This window comes from Mesoplodon bidens (assembly GCF_964165515.1).
Source record: "Mesoplodon bidens genome assembly, contig: HAP1_SCAFFOLD_303, whole genome shotgun sequence".
Lineage (NCBI taxonomy): Eukaryota > Metazoa > Chordata > Mammalia > Artiodactyla > Ziphiidae > Mesoplodon > Mesoplodon bidens.
The window spans coordinates 445,258-471,538 of record NW_027672243.1 but is presented as its reverse complement, the minus strand read 5'-3'; the positions used below and the strand labels follow the sequence as shown (position 1 = coordinate 471,538).

Here is a 26,281-nt window from a genome sequence, read left to right as displayed (position 1 = left end):
CTGGATTGGACACAGGTAAAGAGAGGTAAGTGAACTGGAAGATAGAGTAGTAACAATATTAAGACTAAAGCATGGGAAACGAAAAGAATAAAAAGTAGACAAAAGCGCATTTGAGACATATGGGCCACAGTAAATATTTTTTATCATATGTGTAAACCGGAGTCCAAAGAAAAAAGGAGAGAGAGATTGGGATGAAAACAATATTTCAGAAATATTAACAGCTGAGAGTTCTCTAAAACTAAAAAGAATATATGGAGCCATAAATTCAATAAGCACTAAAAAATGCAACAAGAACAAATCCAAAGAAAACCACACATGAGATCACCACAGTACAATTCATGAATAGCAATGAAAAACATAACATCTTAAAAGCTGCCCGACGAAAAAGAGAGAGATTACTTTCAAAGGAACAATAGGATTAAGATTACAGCTTTCTTCTCAACGAAACTGACTGGATACTAGAAAATAATGGAATAATATTTTTAAGTGCTAAAGAAAAGAACTGCCCATTGGGAATTCTAGAGGCAGAGAAAATGTTGTTTGGAAGGAAAGATGAAATAAGGAAATTTGCAGACAAACAAAATTTAGAAAATAGGTTCTTATCAAAACTGCCTGAATTAAATTATAAAGGGAGACCCGCAGGCTGAAGGAAGATTATCATAGACGAAAATAAGGACTTTATAAAGAATTATGTATAACAGAAGGAATAAATAAGTGGATAAACCTAAATAAAATCTAACAGCACAAAAAAGTAATAATAAAATATATCAAAAATTAAAATGCATTAAAAAAATGGAAGAGAAAAAGTAGTAAAAGATATTTAAGATCTCAGCATTGCTTGAGAAGCAGTAAAAGAGCTAATAAGTCATGGTACATGTGTAACTGCTACTTATGTACAAATAACAAGCTAATACAAGGGAAAATGGAATTTGAAGAAATCTAAAAGGAAGAAAGAAGAGCAAAAGGAACATAACAAGGTGGGACAGATAGTAAACGAGGAGTAAACGGTCTACAAGAAAATACCTTAACTGTAAATACTCAAATTAAAGGACAAGGATTATTCAAACAAAAAACGTAATTCTATGCCACCTACAAGAGACAAGAGTCAGATTGAAAATTAAAGGATTCAAAAATTATGTCCTAACAACAATAAGTAAAATTGAAGAAGATTTTTTAATATTAACATAAATTTGAAAGCAAAAAGTATCACTGGCGATAAGGCAGGATAATAAAACCCACTGTTACTTTACAAGGAATATATTATAAATCTAAACTTCAATGCAGTAGATGAAGGGAAATTCCAAAAAACTAAGTAGAAATAGAAAAATCTAAATTACCTAGATCAGTAACATAGAACCACAACAACAAATCAGCAGGTTAGAGAAGATCTGAATACCATCATTAAAAACTTTGGCCTACATTTACATAAAACACTGCAACAACAATGATGGAATATATATATTATGCAGAAAATTTTAGGTGCACATGGCACATTTATAAAATTGACTATATTCCGGTTATAAAACAAGACTCCGAATAAGCAAGAAATTAAAAAATATATAACCAATATTTTGCCAAATAGTTGGATATTAAAAACATACTTCTGATCATTATGTAAGTCAAAGATAAAGTCGCAATGGGAATTAGAATTTTGTTAATTGAATGATAATGAAAATATGCCATAACAAAACCTGTGGGTTGCAAATAAAGCTGTGGCCACAGAGAAGTTTATGTATTCAAATTATATTTTCTAAATGTAAAAGGGAAAGGAATAAAGCAACTAGAAGATAACCTATCACCCTGAGGTAGGCAGCTCCTGAACTGTACCTGGTGGGGAAGGCAGGGCAGAACTTCAGGAGGCCAGCTGAGAGCACGGTGAACGCCACGTCAGGAGCAGTCTCCAAGAAAGAGCATTTAATGTACAAAGGGATGACTAAAATATATTTAAGAGCTAGCACCCTGACTCCTCTTAAGGATGACTTAACTTTGCTGGGGAAAAAATAAGAAGTGCTCGATGTAGAAGGTGAATAGCTTTATAATTCCCAGGAGAATCTTGGTACCAGGACCACACAATGAAGAACTTGGAGTCCCCGTGGCTAATCCAGCAGAGAGAAAAGGAGAAACAGAGATGCGAGAGAAAATAAAGGGAACTCTTGGTGGAATTTGGTGCTGCTGCAGGCCCAAGTCCAGGTATGTGCTCTCTAGCTCCCCATCTTAAATAAAAGCCACCATGTTCCTCAGTCTTTCAGGTACTTAGAATTTCTCTTTAGAACCTGAAAATGGGGTCAGGTTTCCTGTCTGCATTGCTACAGTCCAAAATAGAGGCAGGATGGTTGAAATAGTTCTCTATCTGACAGAGGAGGCCTTGAAGCTGTGAGCCACTCACTGCAAACCAGCAGGACATGAAGGATTCTTGAGCAGACCTGAAGCTACTGGGAGGCCTTTCAGGTGTTAAATCCCATAGTAAATACTGTACCTTCATTGGCCCCTTCTCCCTCTCTGTCCAGTCTTCCTCCACACCCATGGGGGCCCAAAGGGGTTAAATGAGCACTCTTTGACTTGTACTTGGTGGTCCCAGAACTTGACTTGGGCTTGGAGACTTCCATGAAAAGTCTGCCTTCCACCTACTGGCTTGGGTTTCTTGGTCTCTCTGCTCCAGGCTAATCCCTTCAACCTGCTTTTTCCATTTCTGCCAATAAGCCCCCTCTCCAGACCTTCCTAATGCTCTTCTGGGGTGGGAGGAGACTTACTGAGGGCAATGTTTATTTCTAGAGGGAGAGGTGACCACATGACCTCACAGTGGTCATCCCCTTGATTACTCAGTTTCTGTCTAGATTAGTCGTGGGTGTCTGTGCACCCCAGCCTCACCCCCAGGAGTCTTTAGATCACTGTCCTTATCTCAGCCCTGAGCCTCTCTCTATCCTCCTTCCCTCTCTCTCCTTACCCATCTTTACCCACAGACTCGCAGACTTTCTGGACCTCTGAGGACGACAAGCACTTCACAGAACCTCTGCTACAGAACCAAACATACTGAAATGACTCTTTACAAAGCTATTGAAACAACAGAAAAAGAATACATGAGGATTGTTTCTCCTGAGGGTTCAATTACCTAGGGGGCCTTTAGCAAACTTTGATTGATAAATCTAACCTTTCCTTCCTTGGCAATAGTTGATCACACTGTGAGGAAAACAAGTTAGAGAAAGGAAAAATAATATTTGGATTTCAATGAAATAATAAAGATGCAGGGACTATCTTTGACTTTTGCAAGCTGAGAAGAGGTTTACATTTTGATTATTTGATGGCAGGAATCCCTTTTAAAACAGGGCCAGTATGCATGATGCATTTAAAAATCAACGTTTTCAAATAGAGCCATAACCCCCACAAGATTTCCTGATTTCTCTGGGGTCAGATAAACCATCACATTTCACAGTGGTGCCCTGTATATGAAAGTGATAAACATAATCTGGAAGCACGGCAGTGGCTAAAAATATGGAGCTGGAAGGCATTCGTTGAAATGATTTTTTGCTTTTAATTCATTGCATAAAATGCTAATGTCCAAATTCAGGCAGGTAGATCTTACCAACCATCAAGAGCTTCAACCCTGCTAACAGCTAAGTGTGCACTTTTAAACCCTACTTTGACTGCTCCAGAAACTTACTAGGTTTCTTTAATGCCTCTGTTACTATTTCCTTTGTGTCATTTTGCTTTTCTTTAAAAACATAGCTGTGTGACCTTGGGGAAGTTATATTATTTCCTTGAGACTTGGTTGCCTTCTCTGTGAATATCTGGGTATAATTTTAGTATTGCTCAATAGAATTTTTGGTGATAATGAAAATATTCTATATCTGTACTATGCAAAGCAGTATTCAATAGCTACATGGAGCTAATAAACATCTTTGAAATATGGCAAATGCAACTGAGGAACTGAATTTTTAACCTTATTTTAAAATTTGTTTCCACATAAATAATGCCACGTGGCTAGCATCTGTTGACAGATGCTAGACAGATCTACATAATATTTTAAGAACACTCTCCACTCAAAAACTCTACTATTCATTAAGTCAACCTAAATAATTTTGCCCTCTGACAAACAGAAAATAATTTATGCTTCCCTTGAAATTATCTGTCAAGACCTTTAGCAGTTAGGGGACATTATATTCTTAAAATTGACTTTGCTTTATGAAACTTTAATAATGTTGGAGTTCTCTGCCCTTGGTACCACCTTTGTGATGATGGGAAATACTGTGGATGATCAAGGACTATTTCAAGAGAACATGGAGAGAAACCGTCTGGATTTAATTTCATTATGAGGATGTCAAAATGTTAAATTACTTAAAATAAAACCCATATTGTTTTTATGCTAAGTTATAGTCTACATGTAGCTGGAAAAATGTTAAAAATATTTTTAAAGAACTACACATCTGGGCTTCCCTGGTGATGCAGTGGTTGAGAGTCTGCCTGCCGATGCAGGGGACACTGGTTCGTGCCCCGGTCCGGGAAGATCCCACATGCCGTGGAGTGGCTGGGCCCATGAGCCATGGATGCTGGGCCTGCGTGTCCGAGCCTGTGCTCCGCAACGGGAGAGACCACAACGGTGAGAGGCCTGCGTACCGCAAACAAACAAACAAAAAAATTAGAAGTATCTGAAATAAGCCTAAATTCAGAGTTAATCAGATTGGCCTGCTTTCTCAGGGGGACTGGAATTCACTGCTCTTTCCCCTCAACTCCCTGATGTCAGTGGCACTTTCCACAGATGAGGTGGCCTTCTCTGCCTACTGCAGAAGCTCAGTTCCCCCAGGCCCACTCCCTGTTTGAATCCCACCCTTGAGGCCAGGTGCCACCCTTCCCAGAACATTCGTGGTCTCATTTCAGTTTTTGACCTGCTCAGATTGAGTCCCTGTAGACTCTTTCTCAGCTTGAAACCTGATCTTCAACCCCTTTCCCTGACCTCGATGGTTACCTTCCTACTTTAGGTCTCAGGTGCTTTAGCTATAAAATGATATAGTTGCTCTTAATTCTAAAGTCTTCTTTCTAAAGCTCTACAATGTGGTGGCTCCTTGAAAATGTTTCTCTTTGCTGGTTTTAATTTTGTAGAGAATTAAAACCACAGCTACTCTAAAAGACAGTATGTTACATTGGATAAGGAAAGTGTGTTTTTGTAGTTAGATTAACAGGGATGGAAGACGACTTAGTATGTTTTAAGATACTCATGATCCATTCTAGTGAGAGTCAGGGGAAGAAGGGGAAGAGAGTTAATAAAATACCAAACCATTGTGACAAATTAAGTTAACCAAGATGTAGCTGATTAGTTACTACTTGAATAAGCCACACATATCCAATTCAAGTTTTCCTTTATTTTTCTAAGAAGGGATCCCAGTGAACTGAGTCCCACGTTCAGGAACTCCACGTTCAATGGCTTAGTCTTTAAAAACTGTTATGTTGCTGGAAGAAGAAATATTTCCCATCAAGTCCTAATTGATGTTTAGCTATCACGCACATTTGAAATAAATTTATTACTTTGCCTGATCTCAGTGTAATACATTCCAAAGGGGCAAAGAGCACACGAAAATTTATGGAGTCTCCATCTTCTACACTAAAGTGTGCAATAAATTACATAATATTGGGCCGTGAAATTCACAAGCCATAGAAACCACACCATTAGCAATGTATACAGTGGTAAACAGCAGGTAATGATAATCATATAAAACAAAATAGACTCTGTGTGTTGGCACTGCTGCCAATAAAGCAATCATTAAATGCATTCATAGGCATCTACGCTAGGTAAGCTCTTTGAGGGTAATTGCTATGAATTCTACATACCTGTCAGGATATTATATATAGTCCAGTTTCTACGGCCTTTATTCAGAGACGCTGAGAAACGGTTACTGTGGGTAAATTCAGACCTTTTCTCAATATAGAATTTGGTCAACATGCATTCTGAACAGCAAAATTTCACACTGCTTTCAATTTCCTACAGTAATTGCCACCTCAACAAATGCAGGATTAAGTAGAATGGATTATAAGAAGTTAGAAAGGAAAGATGGAAGAAAAGAAGGAAGGTAGAAAAAAGTTGCGTATGGAGTACATCAACATTTACATAAAGAGTGGACCTAAAACTAACCTGAGGTTACCCTAAACTATTAGCGTATGATATAGAAGCATAAATGAAAAAAAAAAACCAGCAAGGAAAACTCAAAGATTCTTTTTTTGTTTACTTTACTGCATATACACGTCCGTCTTAAACAATCTATATGCTTATATCCAATAAGAGCATTGTTTTGCAAGGCTATTTGGGTTCTATCAGCAGGTAAAGGTCGGACAACTCAACTTTAGCAGAGTTAGCCTTCAGGTGAATAATTGCTTCTTTCAGGTTGTGAGCATTTCAATTTTCCAGAAATGTTTCCCCAAAAATGAAAACTAAAAGAGTCCTAGGACAGCGTCCTTTAGAAGTTTTATAGTATCAAGGTTTTTGGAGGAAGAGTATCCTTGTCGATTATCAACACAATGATTCCAAGCAGGTCAATTTATGCTGAGAATATTATATAACAGAACCCACTTCACCTCCATTATACTGACAATGATCTTCCTTACTTCAACCTTGTGCTTCTTAGTAAAGTTGAAAATACTGAGCCAAGAACAGACAGTGACAATGCCAGAGACTCAGATGTACCTATAGGTGCCTTCAGACAACATCAGCCACCCAGGCTAAAGTCCTGGTTTTAAAACATCCCAACATGAATGAATCTCAAAAACCATATGCTGAGCAAGTGAAGCCAGATCAAAAGGGCACCTACCATATTATTCAACTTACATGAAATTCTAAACTGGGCAAAATTCATCTCTAAAGATAAAAATCAGATCCGTGGTTGCCTTGGGGTGGGAGATGGGGATACTTTTGCAAAAGCCTAGGAGGAAACTTTCTAGGGTTTTAGAATTGTTATCGATCTTATGGGGGTGGTAGTTATACAAATGTGTACATTAATTAAAAGTCATTGAACCGTTGACTAAACATGTCTGCATTTTATTGTGTGTAAATGATACCTTAATAAAGTTGATTACAAAATGAACCAAAAACAAAACAAAGAAGAAGAAAAACCTCTCAAGACCTCAAAGGAAATACACTGTTTTCTTCCAGGGTACCAGATTGGAAATGAGGCACTGGTCTGTTCTACCCTCAGATTATCCCGAGGATTATCTAGTCTATTTGAAAGCACTAGAGTCCCCTATCAGAAAAACTCACCCCATGTTTAATTACTTTGATTTCTTCTCTGCCTCTTCTCCCACACGGTGAAGTCATTTACGGAAGAAAAACCAGCTTTTTCCAACTTTGCATCATCACATATTCTTTCCAAAGCTACTATTTATGGAACAAAATTTGGCTACACTTTGTAAAAATCTAGTTTTTTGAGCCTTACAAATCTTAAAAGTTAACCTATTGCCTCCTTTGGAATTTGGAAAAAAAATTATTTTGAAAATGAATAGCTGAGATTTGACATTTTTGTGTTTTGTGATTTTCTCTTCCCCTAAGAGAGAAGTGAGTAGGAATGAGAAACACATACATAAAGAAAAAACAAATTATCTTGCTGCCTTTGCATGGTTATAATTTATAGGAGGCCCTTTTCAACAATAATCTATTATCAGAATCAATAAAAATAATCTCCATGAAGGCCAGGCCAGGATATTTGTCTCTTTTTCAGCAGATTGCAATACAAACCACATTCATGGATATGCTTCTTCATGATCTTTGTAATACTGTAACAGCTGACCATTTCCTCATGCCTCTTCACCTTAACTTAAACCTGGTTTTTCATTAATGACCTCACATTTCCTTCTCTATCACTTGGTTGTCGGCCTCTTTTCCAACTCCAACTCCAACTCGCATTTCACTCTGGAACCAAAGGAACACTCACACCTTCCTGCTTTTTAGTGGTACCTCAAGGTCATTACCATATTGTGATCACCCTGAAGAACAGCCAGACAATTGTTATTGCAGAGCCATCTGACAGTTTGTAGCTCTAAAAATTAACTAAGGACCGCATTTGTCAAAAATACCCTAGTTTAAGATTTTGGTAATATAGCAACAGTAATTCCGAAGTCATTTATGACGATCAGTGTGGGAAGCACCCTCCTTCGGGAAGATCCTTTGCCATACAATACACTTTCCCTGTCAGGTAATAAGGAAGCACGGCCGTGGAAATTAAACTTTTGCGGAAAGAAATACTTGGCTTCGAGAAGGCTTGAAGTTCATACATTTTTCTTGAATTAGATTCCCCATTAATTACATTATCCACAGAGAGGTAATTATCAGAATTATGTAAGCAATTAAGGAGATGCTACTCCACATTCTTTCAGCTTGTTGACCTTTCTCACTTTATTTCATGTGGCTATCTGAAACATCAGTGATTTACATGTCTTTCTTTTTTTTTTAACAGATTTCTGTGTGTGTGTGTGTGTGTGTGTGTCCCCATGATGAAAACATCATTAAAATAAAATATCATGAATAGACTCTTAAGAAGCAGAGTCTACTTAAAGTCCTGGAAAATGTGAAAGCACTAATATTCATGGACAACTCTACACTCTGAACGCTACTCCAAATTTTATTGATCTCTATTTTGTCTAGGAGTTTTTCAAATTTTCTACCATGATCATTTGTTAGTTTTATAATTACATAATAAAGGCATTACATCATACAATCTTTTGTTATCCATTGCAGTTTTAAAACTATTCCTTTCCTTGTCCTCAGCAGATATGTCATAGATTATTAGTACACAATCAAAGACTTTCAACGTAACAGTACTTTATAGTGAGAAGAACTATACTGAGCTATCTCTATCCTAAGACAATGCACTAGGAAAGCACTAGGAATTCTTAAGCACTAGGAATACAGAGACAATCAAGGGGCAAGTCCCTTGCCTTCGAGTATACATAATCATTATAGCAAATGCTTAAATAGCACTTAGTATATAATTCACCACAGCAGTCTTATTATACTCCTTTTAAATAGGTGAGCAGAGGAAGCCACAGGGAAGTCATAGGGTCAAGCCAGAATTTGAACCTAGGTAGACTAGTACACTGTCCACGGCTTTAACTACTATGATAATATATATATAAATATATATATATATATATATGTCATATATATATCTATATAACTCCAAGTATTCCGAAGTTACAAAGCACTTATCTACCAAAACTCAAAAAGGAGCACACAAAATTGCATAGAAAATAAACATGTAAAAGGTCATAAATAAACCACAATATAACCTGCTCCACATAATATACTGACTGCAGTGTCCTGGGCCTCTCCCATCCTTAGGTAGCTGGAAATTACAATAAAATAATACTTTTCACTTTTGGAAGCCACACTATCTCTCATATCAACCAACCAATTACTTCCTTATAGAGAATAGGAAATTAACCTGAATATCAGAAAAAATATATATATATATAGCATTACTGATGTAGAATCTTTATTTAAAGACAATAACTTCAATAGCAGAGGGAACTTTACCATTGCAGGCTTCAGATAACCTCTATATTTCTCAGATTTTATGCTAAATCATAAAATGCCATATTGTGTCTGAAGCTATTTTTTCAATAGTCCATTTTCTTAAATGGACTAGCAAAGCAGTAAATACTGAGGAACATTTTGGCTCCCAAATCCTAAAGCCATTCTGATTATGCCTGGGTCATCATGGGGACATCATCGGAACTACCAGAGGACTGGCAGAAATACCAGTGGTCTAGCCAGCTTATAAATTAGAAATTATACAGAATCCAATTTTATTTTTTGTTAAGTAATTCCTATGAGGTTTTTGGGATGTCAGTGTAAAGTCCTTTGATGTGTAATCTTTATCCATTACATAGGGAACAATGCCAATCCCCATCATAAATACGTTCACAATCTGACACTGAAAATCCACTGTAGGGCATAGGACCTGCAAATAGGATATGAATCACACACATTCATCCACTCATTCAGACAATCCACAAATATTCATTTTTAAGTCTACTATATGCCAATAATGTACCGGGCTCTAAGATGCTACACCATGCTAAATGCTGAAACAGACATACTCAGTTCTGGCCCTCCTGGAACTTATGACCTACAGAAGTGCCTTCATTGTAAATGGTCAGGACTCAGCCAATGCTATTATCATCAGCAGGTGACCAAATGATAGAGCTTGCTTTCTAAACAAGCTCCACACTCTTTGCTTTCAACATTTTTGCTTTCCTTCAAGCCACATAATCCAGTGGTCAGTTTCTCCCAGTTAGTGAGGTTTGGGGAAAATGTACCCAGTGAACAATTCCTTGTGGCCTCACTCTTTCCTCACACTCTCCTCTGTGCTCTTGAGCTAAAGAGACCTGGATTCAAGTCACTTGCTCTAACCTTATTATTTTAAAATAGGGCTGCTCCTGCTTTGAGGATTTCCACGGGATCAACACAGTAGCAAAGCAGCACTGAATCAGAAGCAGGTAAATTTCAAAATGACAGCTCTAAAAATATCCACTCTCCTTTTGTTCTCCTCCTATCCCTTTGCTCTGAACACCTCTGCTCTGAGGCTTTGCCTTTACCCTTCTCTGATTACTGCTCCAAAAGGGTTTCCAAGAACCGGGAGTATTTATGGTTTCACTTGCTCCCAAGTCCTTGGTGGGAAAGGATGCTTGCTTTCTGATTCTTACTAATTCCACACTCACATGGTTAACACAAAAATCATCATTTAAAAAAAAATTTCCTCAGCTTCATATTTCATCTGGGCCAACACTGAAAGAATATTTTCAAAGAAACAATATCCTCTCTCCTTTGCTCTTCTGAGTTTCACATTTTTACCTCCAGTCTCATTTTCAACCCTTATTACGGGATGCATCACCAAAATAGAAGAAAGTTCTTTCTGCTTTCCCTGTACCAGCCAATTATTCTACTTTGTTCTGTCTCTAACGAACAGAATGCGAAATCAACACAAAGCCTGATTATGCGACCTCTTCCAAGGGAAAGGTCTGAGAGTTGTCTATTTACTAATGAAGCTCAGTGTGTATTAAGGGTTGACTGAAGCAATCATCAGGAATTTTCATCCCTTAAATTAGTGTTTTCCACCAGATGCACATCGTTCATTTCAGATAATATAACTTTTAAGTTCAGGATACAACTGGACAAAAGAAAAGAAAAAAAAGTAACCAACACAACATTTGCAGTAATAACACAGTAACAGCTATCATCCTTCCCTGAGGAATTCAGCCTACTTTATGGACACAATTTAGTACAAACTCATAAGAAAGCTAACAAAGCCCAAAACCACTTCACAATAGCGTAGAGAGGTAAAGGTCAAAACTTATTACTGCCAGGCCCAGCAGACAATGGCACCTACTGAAAAGAGCACAGGACAGGAAAACCTGGAAGCCTGTGTTCCAGCTTCGGTTATTCCTGTAAGCATTGGTATGATCTGAGTGAACTCAGCCTGCCCTGCTTTTTCCGTTTATAAAAACCTACATCATCCTCTCATTAGAATGAAATGCCGCATCTGAAAAGTTGCAGATCTCTTTAGGAAAGAAACAAAACTCATGTTTCTAACCAAAATGGAATAATTCAGTCAATGGAGACATAATAAAAAGCTGCCATAAAGCAACTGTTTACTTGAAATCTATCTTTTGTGGTGTATTTATATGGGTAAGGAGTGTAAGGATATCATAAGTAGAGTTACCAATTCTTCCAGAAATCAAGGTCATTGAGTTCAGATTCCAACTTTGACCTTGACCCAGGCTTACAGAGATGTAACATGTGCCAATACCTCATATCCACCATACATGGGAGAAACAAGGTATGCAGACAGATCTTCTTCTAAGTATCCCATATGTAGTGGTTTTAATACAGGGTCTCAGATTCGTTGCCATTCTTCACATCCAGATGTGGGCATTTCCCCTTGAATTTGGGCAGGCTTTCCATGGCTTCAAACAATAGAGCAGGGGTCAGTAAATTATGGCTGGTGGGCCAAATCTAGGCCTCTACCGGCTTTTATAAATGAAGCTTTATTGGAACACAGCCATGTTCCTTAGTATATGTATTGTTTGTGTCTGTTTTCACATCACAGCAGCGGAGCTAAGTAGTTGCAAAAGAGACTGTATGGCGTGTAAAGCCTAAAATATTGACCGTCTGACACTTTATGGAAAAAGGTCTCCAACGCCTGTATAAAGTGATACTATGTAACATCTAAGACTAGGTCATAAAAGGTCATGCAGCTTTTGCATGATTCTCCTGGAATGCTTCAACCCTGAACGCTCATTCTTGGGATACACTATCTTGAATCCTAACTACCACGTTATGAGAAGTCCAAGCCACATGGGCAGCCATCTATAGGCACTCCAGGCAACAGTCTTTGTTGGGCACAGTGTTCAAGTCATCCCATCTCAAGGGCCAGACATGTGAATTAAAATTATCTAGATGATTGCAGCCCCAGCAATTTGAATCCTCATGAGCTGAGGTTTCAGACATCAGTCACAGAGTAGAGACAAGCCATCTCCTCTGCGTACTGTTTGAATCGCTGACCCACAGAATCTGGGCACATATTACAATTTTTGTTTATTTCACCACTAAGTTTGGACTTCTTTATTATGTAGCAATAGATAACTACAGCACTGTGTCTGTACACAGGAGATCTACATTTCACAGAGCACATACTTTTAGATGTGAATGTTGACTGCTCAATTTCTAAGAAGAACGTATACACACATATAGGTACAAAATAGTTATGTATATGTAAATATTAGACCTATATAAACTAATCTATATTATCCATAAAATGAGGGGCCCTTGATAATGGCTAACATTTCTTTTCAGTATTTATTGTGTTCCAAGAACTGATAAATTCTTGCATTGTATGAATTTTTTTAACCCTCATAGCAACTCGCTGAGAGAAGTAATGTTATCTCTATATTATAGATGAGAAAACTGAGGCAAAAACAGATAACATGCTCAAGAGTACTCAACAAGTAAATTTTAGAGTCAAGATTGGAACCCAAGTTCTCAAGGTTTAGATCCCTTACTCTTAGTCACCAAGCTATATACTGAGTAAGGAGATGAAAGCTGAAGCCATTACCTCATGCTCAAGAAGGTAGACAGAAACTTAGCAGGCATGGTTGAAAGAAAACAGGACTTGGAGTCGTAAGTCCAGAGCCTGAGTTATGAAATGAATTCTCCTCTCATCTAGATATAGGTTTGTTTTTAGAAAATGAAAAAGATCACTGCATATTTTGATGGTTAATTTCTGTACTTAATGATTACAAAAGAATGGAATTTTACCAGGGAGCTATTTTGCAATGACATAACTTATTGATTCAAATTCAAACCTTTATTATAAATTCTTGATTCAAAAGCAAATCTTTATTAAGTCTCCGTTGCATCAGAAGTCTTTCCCATTCTTCATTTCTTTTAAAACCCTTTCCTGTCTACTCTTGGCCAAAGCTTGAAGCCTAATTTAACATTGGAAATAAAATAATGAAATAGTCATAACACAGCAATTCCAATGCCTACTGAAATGGAAGCTCTAAATAATTTTCCAGATAATTTAGGAAATCAAAAATATTTACATCATAGATGCAAAGAGAGAAGTTACTTGTGTAATAAAATAAATGGTGAGACAAAAAGTTTCTGGTCAAGTAGATTTGTTTAAATATGAACACTAATTTCAGCTCTATCCCGGTGCTAAAACCCAGTGACAGGTTGCATACAGTTTCTAAAGGGATAGTTCAGTGCATTGGGTCAAATTCATGCCATAAAATGTGGTATTATTAGTAGTACTAGAAGACAGAGTGTGACCGTCTTCTTTGGGACATAGATAAAGACCCCAAGTTAGACAATATCAAGCACAAGTTATGTAGAATAAGATATGATCTCAGTCTTTGGAACATGTCATCCAGGATTGAACAAGAGGCAGATTTATTATGAAGTACATGAAGCCAGAGACAGTAAGCAATGAGTGGTAGTTGGTTAAAATAGACAGGTTTTAGAAGTAGAGGCAGGGATGTAGAAAACAAACTTAGGGTTACCAGGGGATTGTGGTGGGGAGGCTAAATTGGGAGACTGGGGCTGAAATATACACACTGCTATACATAAAATAGATAACTAATAAGAACCTGCTCTTCTTATTAGCACAGGGAACTCCACTCAATACTCTGTAATGGGCTATTTGGAAATGACTCTAAAAAAACCTAAAAGTGGATATATGTATATGTATAACGGATTCACTTTGCTGTACACGTGAAATTAACACAACACTGTAAATCAACTATATTCCAATAAAATTTTTTTTAAAAATAGGTTTTAAGAACCATAGTCAGGGAGCAGTGTGGATTGGAAAGACCTGGCAAGAAATGTTTCTGCATCCTCAGACAATGCTCCCCAAGCTGGCTATTGCAAGGGTGAGTATTTAAGAGATCTTTGACCTAAGGAGGACAGGAGATTAACAATCAACCCCAATGTGCATGAATTATTCTCCTCTGTGTTATCAGAAATCAGATGGCATCCTAGAGCAAGGGTCAGCAGATCTTTTCTGTAAAGGGTCAGATAGTAAATATTTTGGATTTTGTGTACCATACCTCTCCGTTGCAACTGCCTATCTGCTGCTGTAGCACAGAAACAGCCATGCACCATACATTAATGAATGGGTGTGGCTGTGTTCAAGCAAAATGTTATGTACAAAACCAGGAGTCAAGCGAGATCTGATCAGTGGGCCAGAGTTTGAGGACCCCAGTTCTGGGTCAGTGTTCACAGCTGAATGAGTCATGAGGCCTTAAGTTCCAGTTCTCATTGTACTAATTTCTACCTGGGTGAACTTGGGTTCATCCTTTTATTTATATGGGCCACTATATTAGTCAAGCTTCTCCAGAAAAACAGAACCAACAGCATGTGTATACAATGTGCCCATATATATTGATAGATATAGATCTAGATATCAATAATGATACCTAGATCTATATCCATATCTATATAAAGATAGAGAAAGAGAGAGAGAGATTTTAAACAATTGGTTCACACAATAATAGAGGCTTGGTCAATTCAAAATCTGCAGGTTAGGCTGTCTAGAGACTCTAGGAAGAGTTGCAGTTCAATTTCTGTAAGTCTTCTGGCAGAATTCCTTTTTGCGACAGGGAGGTCAGTCTTTGTTTTATTAAGAGCTTCAACTGATTGGATGAGGCGCACCCATACTATGGAGGATAATCTGCTTTACTCAAAGTCCAACACCAATTTAAATATGAATTTCATCCAAAACACCATCACGGAGACTACCCTGGTGGCGCAGTGGTTAAGAATCCGCTTGCAAATGCAGGGGACACAGGTTTGAGCCCTGGTCTGGGAAGATCCCATGTGCCGTGGAGCAAATAAGCCCGTGCACCACAGCTACTGAGCCCGTGTACCTAGAGCCCATGCTCTGCAACAAGAGAAGCCACCACAATGAGAAGCCTGCACACCACAACAAAGAGTAGCCCTTGCTTGCTGCAAATAGAGAAAGCCCACGTGTGACAACGAAGACCCAACGCAGCCAAAAATATAAATAAATAAATAAATAAAAATTGTAAAAAACACGAAAACACCATCACAGAAATATCCAGAATAATATCTGACCAAATAACTGGGCATGGTGGCCCAGACAAATTGACATAGAAAATTAACCACCTAAGCCATAGTTTTGTCATCTTTTACTGAGAAATTTGACTTATCTGAACTATTTTGATAACTAGAAGATACCGTCTAGAGGTAACACCCTCAGGTTTTTACATGGTAGGCAGCAGAGGGAAAGAGCCCATTTGTCCAGTCAGATGACACCTAAAGATAAAATTCTGTCTTCTCTTTCCAACCCACAAGGATGAATGCCAAAAATACATCACTTATATCTGCTTTAGCTAACATAGGATAGGTCTGGAACAGACCTATGCTCCCAGTAAGCCTCATGAAATGCTATTTCATTAAGGGGAGACTTTACTTGCTAAGATTAGAAGCAAAAGAGGGTGGTGGATGAAACACTGCCCAAGGATATAAGTTCATGCAAGGAAGCAGGAGAGAGAATGGGTATCCGAAGATGTGCGCTCTAAGCCAACACTAATTCCACAGCATCAGGTTATAATTCAGGGAGCACAACTGCTGGGGGGTTTTTCCCCCTCTTTTTTTCCCCCAAAGAGGGACAAATCAAGCATACTGACAAAGGAAGAGCATTAGTCACCACAGATAAATTCCTTTTTAGAGGTGATTTCACAAATAATTTGGCTCAGTGTAGACTATGATTTGGTTCCAAAAACCATAAGCTAGAGCATTTCATTCCAGGTCCCTCCTCAAATATCCATGATAGGTAGAAATTTGGCATCGGTAGTTCTTGAAATCTCCCCAGGTGATTATAATATGCAACCAGGGCTGAGAATCTGGAGATGTAGAGAGAATTTAAATTGAACTTTAGTTAAACAGTAAAACAAGCTCTGACTCTACTGGCTGGAGCTAGAAAAGGGATATGCATTTACTGGGATGAGAAGATAAAGAAAACCAGGGAGTAAATCAAATGCTTTACACCTGTGCTTAGCTAATTGTTACTCAGATAATTCAGACAATCTTACAGCACCTGAACCCTGAAATTCCTTAGTTCTGTTTTAAAAAAAAGTAACTCTTCAAGTAACCGAACTCTGAGAATCATGTAAATCATAAAGAAAAAGAAGAAATCTTATTTTTTGAATTAGTTGATTTCATATATACTGTTTCACTTTCATGATATTAACTAGTTAGCTTTCTTTCCATTTTATGTTTGAGGAAAGTAAGGCTTTAAAAATCTTAGTAATTTTCTCAAGGTCACTTGTTAAGGGTGTGGTAGGCAGCATAATGGCTCCTAAAAATGCCCTCACCCTAATCCCTAGAACCTATTAATATGTTACCTTACATGGTGAAGAGGACTTTGCAGATATGACTGAAGTTACAGACCTTGAGATAGAAAGATTATCCTGGATTACCTCATGGAACAAATCTAATTGCATGAGTCCTTAAAAGTAGAAAACCATTCCCAACTGTAGAAAGAGAAAGAGAGAGATGTCCTAATAGAAGCAGAATCAGAGAGATTCAACATTTTGGGTTTTGTAGGTGGAGAAAGGGGACTCTGAGTCAAGGACTACAAGTGACCGCTGGAAGCGGATAAAGTCCAGGGAACAGAAACACCCCTAAGAGCCTCCAGAAAAGAATGTAGCTCTGCCAACACTTTTTTTTCTTTTTTAACCATCTATATTGGAGTATAACTGATTTACAATGGTGTGTTAGTTTCTGCTTCATAACAAAGTGAATCAGCTATACGTATACATATATCCCCATATCTCCTCCCTCTTGCATCTCCCTACCACCCTCCATTCCCGATCGCACCCTTGTAGGTGGACACAAAGCACAGAGCTGATCTCCCTGTGCTTTGCGGCTGCTTCCCACTAGCTATCTATTTTACATTTGGTAGTGTATATAAGTCCATGCCACTCTCTCACTTCATCCCAGATTACCCTTCCCCCTTCCTGTATCCACAAGTCCACTCTCTACGGCTGCGTCTTTATTCCTGCCCTGCCCCCTAGGTTCTTCATAACCATTTTTTCTTTTTTTTAGATTCCATATATATGTGTTAGCATACGGTATTTGTTTTTCTCTTTCTGACTTACTTCACTCTGTAGGACAGTCTCTAGGTCAATCCACCTCACTACAAATAACTCAATTTCATTTCTTTTTATGGCTAAGTAATATTCCATTGTATATATGTGCCACATCTTTATCCATTCATCTGTCGATCCTGCCAACACTTTTACTTTACTCAATTGAGACCAATGTCAGACTTGTAAGGTAATAAATTTAAATTGTTTTGAGTCACTATATTTGTGGTAATTTGTATGAAAGCAATAAAAAACTATTACAGGGGTCCTACAGGAGCCAGGCTATATATTTATACTTAAGTATTTCTGAAATGAATTTAACCTTGTGATTGACAGCAGCTTCCAAGGGATCCCACCACACACCTGAGGCAAAAGCAGCCTAATACAAAGCAGTGACAGCAGCAGGTCACTGCCCCACACTTGGGGTAGAGGGGGACTTGATCTACTGTAGCAGCAGCATAGCCTGAATGGGAACCCATCCTCCTGTGGCACTAGTCCCATCAACATTAGTCTAATCTGCTAGCACCTGCTGCGCCAACAGGCCCAACATATACAAACCCTCCAACTCAGCAGCATTAAGTGAGCCAGACTCAGTGTTTCCTGAAACTCATATCCAATGGCACTGGAAAGCCCAGATATCACCTAATGTTATGAAAACATAAAAAAAAAACAATAACAGAAGACTGGGAACTTCAGAAAGAAAAGGGGAACAATGGAATGGGTGAAAACAAATGGGGTAAATATAAGAGACTATCATTAGCCTCATGAGTTTCTTAAATACTATCTGATGGTCAAAGCAAATATTATGACACAATCTGATGTGGTTCTCAATGTAGAGAAAGGAAATACTACAGAAAATCATACCTTAAAACTGGGGAATATTAAGAGACTAAATGGAAGTAAAATTTTGGAACTTCACTTGAAGTAATAAAACACTGATTCCAGTAGGCTATGGTAAGTTACATATGTATACTGTGATGCCAAAAGTAACCACTAAGAAAACTATACAAACAGTATACACAAATGATTATAAATAAATTAAATTAAAATGGACTTATTAAAAAATGTTTAAGTAATCCACCAGGCAAAATAAGAGAAACACAGGATTGAGAAACTAAGGTAAAAGACAAAACAAAAAATAAAATGGTAGACCTAATCTTTAACATAGCAATAATTACATTAACTGTAAATGATCTAAATAACCAAGTCAAAGACAGAGATTGGAAGAGTAGATTAAAAATTCACAAGCATGATCCAACTATATACTGTCTATAAGAAGTTTACTTTAAACATCATGATATAGGGAGTTCAAAGTAAAAGGAAGATAATGATATATCATGTGAACGTTAATCAGAAAAAGTAGGAATGGCTATATTAATATCAGATAAAGTAGACTTCAGAGCAAAGGAAATTATTAGGGGCAAACAGGGTCATTACATAAAGATAACAGGAATAATCCACCTAGATGACCTAATGATACTAAATGTGTGTGCACCAAACAACAGAACTTCAAAATACATGAAGCAAACACTGAAAAAAGTAGTAAAAGGAGAAAATTTTAAATCCACAATTATTATTTGAGACTTCAGCACAGCAATTTATAGAACTACCAGAGAGAAAAATCAGCAAGAATATGGAAGAAATGAAAACATCATCAATCAATAGGATATAACTGACATTTAAAGAACACACTCAGTAACAGCAGAATACATATTCAAGTGTCCATGGAATATTCACTCATATACTATATACTGGGCAATAAAAAGAACCTTAGCAGATTTAAATTGTAATGTGCCTAAGTGTTGGATGCTAAGACTCAGAGGTTTTCTTATTTCTTTCATTTATATATTCATAAAAAAGTTAGCAGATTTAAAAGAATTAAAATCATAGAGTATGTTCTCTAGCCATAATGGAATCAGACTAGAAATCAATAACAGAAAGACAACAGGAAAATCTTCAATCACGTGAAAACTAAACATCACAATTCCAAATAACTCATGGGTAAAAAAGACAGCATCAAGGAAATATTTTTTAATGCATAGAATAAAAGGAAATGGAGATATAACAGATCAAAGTTTGCAGAATGAAGTGAAAGCAATGCTGAAAGAGAAGTCTATAGCACTAAATTGGGAAAGAAAGTGTTTCAAAGCAATAATCTAATTTTCTATATTACAACAGTAAAAAAGGAAGAGGAAAAAACACTAAACAAGCAGAAAGAAGGAAATAATAAAGATGAAATAGAAATCCATGAAACTGAAAACAGGAAAATAGGGGGGAAAATCAATGAAACAAAAGGCTGGTCCTTGGAAATAAACAATCTAATCAATAAAGATCTAGCAAGACTGATAAAGATAAAAAGATGGATGGCACAAATCACAGATATCAGAAATGCAACCAGGGATACCATGGCATATCCTGCAGGTTAATGAGGAACAAGTTGTTATGAGCAAGTCTACACTATAAATTCAAAAATGTAGATGAAATGGGCCAATGCTTCTACACTCAAAACTACCAAAACTCAGCCAAGATGAAATAGATAATCTCAGTTTTCCTGTAACCATTAGAAACACTGTTTTTTCATTTAAAAACTCCCAAAAGGAATATTCAGGCTTAGATGTTTCACTTTTACCCAAGACATAAAGAATTAACACCAATTTTACATGATTTGATAAGAAATAGAAGTAGAAGGAACAGTTCCTAATTAAATTTATGAAGCCAGTATTACCTTGATACCAAAACCGGACAGGGATATGATAGAAAGAAGAAAACTACAGACCAATATTTTTTATGAAATTGGCTGTAAAAATCCTCTGCCAAATATTAGCAAATTAAATCCAGAAATATATAAAAAGAATAATATACCATGACCAAGTGGCATTTATTCTAGTTATGCAAAGTTGGTTAAATATTTGAAAATCAAACAATGTTATCCACCATATCCAATAGATTAAAGGGAAAAGTCATGTGATCCTATCCAATAAGGCAGAGAAAGCACTTGACAAAATCCAATCCCATTCATGATTGTAAAAAAAGAAGAAAAAAGAACTCCAAGCAAACTAGGAATAGAAAAGGAACATACTGAAACTCATAAAGATGATCTACAAACAACCTATACCGAGATTATATTTAACCGTGAAAGACTGAATGCTTTCTCTGTAAGATCAGAAACAAGGCACAGATATCTGCTCTCACCACTTTTATTAAATGTATTACTGGAGGTTCTAGTAAGAAAATAAAGCAAAAATAAATAAATACATACATTTAAAAGTTAAATTTTTAAAAAGTTCATTTAAAAGATAAAAGGACTATTCCTACTATGTTGAATAGGAAGGAATATATCCTACTGAATGTTGAAGAGTAATATATCCTATTATATTGCCTAAGGAAAAGTAAAACTGTCTGTGTCTGAAGAGGACATGATAATCTAAATGGAGAAAATACCAAGGAATCCACAAAAAGCTTGAGAAATAATATTAGTTTGTAAATGTTTTAGAGTACAAGATCAACACAATTTTATCACATTATATATTAATAACAAATGTGTAGAAGCTTAAATTAAAATATGTGATGCCATTTACAACTGACCTAAATAAATACTTAAATACAAGCCCAATAGGACATTTATAGGACCTCTATACTGAAAATTACAAAATGCTGATGAAGAAAAATTTTAAAGTCCCAAACAAATAGGGAGACATACCTTGTTCATGGATTAGAAAACACAACATAATAAAGATGTCAATTCTCCCCAAGTTAAGAGGCTTAACACAATTACTCTTAAAATGCCCTCAAGGTTTTTGCGGATATAGACAAGCTTTTTCTAAGATTTGTATGGTAAGAAGAGGCTGAAGAATAGCTAAAACAATTTGTAAAGGAAGATTAAAATGGGAGGAATTAATCCACCCAATTTCAAGACTTTGCAGTAATTTTGGAGGGTAGATACATAGATCAATGGAATGGAATAGAGAACCCAGAAATAGACTGACATAAATACATTTAACCTGTTTTTGACAGCAGTGCAAAAGCTATCAAGGAAGAATAGACATTTCAAAAAATGGTACTGAAACAGTTGGACATCCCTTGACAAAAACAAACAAAAAATGAACCTTAACCTAAACCTCCACACCTTACACAAAAATTAAATCAAAGTGGATCATAATCTTAAATGTAAAAGCAGGACATTTTTAGAAAAAAAAATAGAAAATCTTTGGCATCTAGAACTAGGTGAATAATTCTTAGACTTGACACCGAAAGTATGATCAATAAAAGCAAAAACTGATAAATTGTATCTCATCAAAATGAGTTAAAAATGCTTCATAGAAGATCCTTTTAAGTGGATGAAAACTCAGATTACACAGTGGGAAAACATATTTGAAAATCCCATATGAGACAGATGACTTGTATCTATAATATACAAAGAACTCTCCAAACAACTTAAAAAAATCCAACTAGAAAATAGGCAGAGGACAGGAACAGACATTTCATGGAAGAGAATATACACATGGCAAAGAAGCACATGAAAAGATGCTCAACATCATTAGCATTAGGGAAATGCAAATTAAGACCATAATGAGATATCAGAGAATAACTAAAATTATAGTGACAACATCAAATGCTGGCGAGTACGTAGAAAAGTTATATCACGTCACTGGTGGGAAAATAAAATGGTTTAGCCACTCTGAGAAACAGCTTGACAGTCTCTTTTAATCCTAAAAGTAGATTCACCCTACAACGCAGTACTTGTACTCTTGAGCATTTATCCAAAAGAAACAAAAACTTAATTAAGTTCCCACAGAAACTTACACATAAATGTTCATAGCAGTTTTATTTATCATAGCCAATAACTGGCAACTACCCAAATGTCTTTCAATGGATGAATGTTGAAACAAATTGTGATAAAATCTTATGATAGAATACTACGGAGCAACGAAAAGGAACAAATTATTAATATATGCAAAAATTAAAATGAACTTCAAGGGAATGATGCTGAAGAAAAAATTTTTAAAAGCCAATCTCCGAAGATTAAGTAATTCATGATTATGTTTACATATTATTCTTAAAATAACAAAACTGTGGAGATAGAGAACAGATTAGAAGTTGCCAAGGGTTAGAGATGGGGGTAGAAGGTACAGTGGGGAAACTTCGTGAGGTTTTTGTGGTCCCAGTACAAATAATACAGCACTCTTGGTTTTAATCCCTAAAGATTTTTAAAAACAATTCCTAATAAGAGTTGTCCAGATATTTAGCAATGGCAGCAGATTACAGGTATAGCTCCCCAACATGACAACTTCAAAAGAGATTGTACTAATTCAATGCATATGTTAATTTTAAAAAGGCCAGTCACAGTACTTAAATGGTATATATCTTAACGATATTATTCTAAGTATCTAGCTGTACCAGATGGACTAGCAGGATTTTCTGTACATTCAATCTTATTTAAGACAGTAAATCTTATAATAAGAGAGTTAAAAAAAGAAAAAGAAAAACAAACAAACCTCAACTACAGTTGGATATTCTCATAGGAAGATGAGGTGAAAATATGTAGCAGTGGTTCAAAAGCTTAAGCAGTGGCACCTAAATTTGGCTGCATATTAGAATCATCTGAAGCACTTTTTAAAAACCCTCACACTGACTGTTGGTCATCCTAGACCAATAAAATAACTTTAAATCTCCTCAGACGATGCCAGTGTCTAGCCAGAACTGAGAACCAGCAGACTAAGCAGAAGGGGATGTTTCTACAAAGATTTCTTAACAATAAGTCCTTTCACCCAATCAGATTTACCTTCCCACAAAGGGGTAAAGAAGGCTAGATGCTGACCATACTTGCTTAGCTTTAATTAGCACTTGTGACTCGCCCAAATCCTAGATCATGTTTCCCCTAAATTTCATGTTATTCCCTAAGTTTTTCAAATCCAGGGCTAAGGGGTTTGCCAGGATGAGGTTTTAAGTGTTCACACAGGGGAAGTCCCTGGCAAACCAGGACAGCGGTCACTACATTGAATTGTAAAGCATCCTAAATAACCCTGCCACTGCTCCCAGATACTAGTCTGTGCCAACCAGTGGAGAAAAGGCATTCTCCATTACTACCACGGCAAATGCTGCTGTACTTGCCTTGGCTACTCCCTATCTTTTCCAGGCATCACTCCCCTTCACCTGCTGGTGGACACTTTGGCCAGCTGACAATGCAGATATTTTCAAACTTTAAGGTGAATAAAAATCATATGGAGGGCCTGTTATAACAGAGATCACTGAGCCCCACTAGAGTTGCTGATTCCATAGGGCTGGGATAGGGCCCTAAAACTTGAATATCTGACACATTATCAGGGGACGGTGGTAAAGCTGGTCAAGTTGTTACCGAATGCAGGTTCATGTGTCTGAAGCACAGTGAGGCCAAACAAACCTAAAGGTTGGAGTCTGGAGAAGAGAAAGGTTTATTGCAGGATCGAGCAAGGAGAGGGGTGGTCCGTGTTCCAAAACCCCTGAAATCTCCAAAGGATTTCAGCAAAGCATTTTTAAAGGCCAGGTGAGGGAGGGACATCCCAGGGCATGTGATCAGCTCGTGCACAATCCTCTGATTGGCTGATGTTGAGGCCACAAGGCAGGTAACATTATCCATCCTTAGGTGCCAGGAGGTCTGAGGGCTACGTGCTCATGATCATCAAGGAGTTCATTTCTTCCATTGGGTGGTGGTTTTTAGCATCTGAAAACTCAAGAAATATGCCTGAGATACTATTATCTGAGTACTTCAGAGAGAAACTACAATAGAGGATATGGGGGATGGGTCTGTCCTAGGAAGGCCCCATAGGGTACTGCTTGGTTACAAGGTGACCATACTTTGAGAACCACTGCTCTAGTGGCTTGGAATGTTAAGAAAGTAATGGAAGAATCCCTTCCCAGATCTAGATTCTAGTATCACCAGCTATTTTGGTGGGAGGAAGGGTAAGTTTTGTCCTTGCTTGGACTTCTTGTTCATTTATATCAAAGCCTATTTGAGGCAGTGCGTTCGGCAGTCCTGCAGATCTGTCTTTTGCTTCAACAGTGTTTGGAATGAACAGACCCAGGGACGCTCCTTGCTCCAGCCCCCGACCACCTTCCAACCTTTCTTCCTTTCGCAACCTTTGGAATCAGACACTCAGCTATCCTCAGCCTCCAGGACAGGCCAACACCAGTTTTTGAGCTTAGCTCCTTATCACTGATCAACCACGAGTTCACAGGTTCGTCAGAATTATTCCACCGAGGTGGAGGCCGCCGTCCACCGCCTGTTCAACATGCATCTGTGGACACTTACCTCTCTCTGAGCATCTATTTCGACAGCAACAATGGGACTCTGGACAGTATGGGCCACATTTTTCGCCAACTGGCTGAGGAGAAGTGTGAGGGCGCCCAGCGCCTCTTGAAAATGCAAAACCAGTGCTGCGGCCGCGCCCTCTTCCAGGATGCGCAGAAGCCTTCTCAGGATGAGTGGGGTAAAACCCAGGATGCTGTGGAAGCCGCCATTCTTAGGGAGAAGAATCTGAACCAGGCACTAACGGATCTGCGCGCCCTGGGTCCTGCCCGTGCAGACTCCCAGTTCTGTGATTTCCTGGAGAGCCGCTTCCTGGAGGAGCAGGTAAAACTCATCCAGAAGATGGGAGACCACCTGACCAACCTCCGCAGGCTGGCTGGTCCGCAGGCTGTGCTGGGCGAGTATCTCTTTGAAAGGCTCACCCTCGAGCCAAACAGGAGTCTCTGAAGTCCAGCCGCGTCTGAGGAGACCCTCTGGCGTCAGAGCTTCTGCCTGAAGCCCCGCTCTGCAGCCACTAGGCAGCTTTGTAACCGCCCTGGAGCCCTCTCCCAAGCCTTGGACCAAATGGAAACAATAATGCTTTTTGCAGAAGGAAAAAAAAAAGCCTATTTGAAATACAAACAGAATAAAGTGAAAAAAAGAAATATATACATATATTCACGTTCTTTTAACATATGAATTGCCCCACTTTATCTGTGTGAAATAAGTTTGTTCCCATTATTGGGCTGGTTCTCAAGCTTTGCTGCTCGTTTGAATTACCTAAAGAGCTTTGAAGAAAAACACTGGTGTCTGGGTCCCAGCCCCAGAGATTTTGATTCAGTAGGTCTAGGGAGGAGCCTGGGCACGGGAAGGTCTCAGAGTTCCCCAGGTGATTCTAATGTGCAGCAACTTTGTGAACCACCTCTTGGCTTCAATGCAGCTAGTCATCAGATATTAAATCTAAGACACATGGACTACTAGTGCGTGAGCTCTGTCGCTAGGTGTATTCCATTTTCTTTCTCCTGGAAGATTCGTGCCAGGGAAAATGATTGATAGTTGTGTTACTTCTCTGAAATGGATGGAAATTTCCAATTAGCGTGAACAGGGGAGGGTGAATGGGTGAATGCAATAAGGTGTATCATTTACGTATTGCCCTATGTGTATGGCTAGAAGCTTTTACAACTGAGGTCTGCCCTACTTTTCATGCTAATGGTAATGCTTGTCCTCCTAATGCAGCCATAAACTTTATAAGCCCATAGGTAGACAGCATCACAAAATATTTACCCCTCCCCACTGGCCCACTCTCAAGCTTCACTCCCCTTCCCCAATACACAAATGTACATCAATGCGCTTGAGACCAATATC

The 26,281-nt window shown here is 37.8% G+C and overlaps 1 pseudogene across 1 annotated transcript; it reads left to right on the top strand.

Moving 5' to 3' along the window:
• Nucleotides 1–20,745: 20,745 nt before the first annotated feature.
• Nucleotides 20,746–25,550, top strand: LOC308610440 (ferritin light chain-like; annotated as a pseudogene). The gene is made up of 2 exons: nt 20,746–20,784; nt 24,867–25,550. The product of its transcript is annotated as a ferritin light chain-like (transcript).
• The last annotated feature ends 731 nt before the right edge of the window (nt 25,551–26,281 follow it).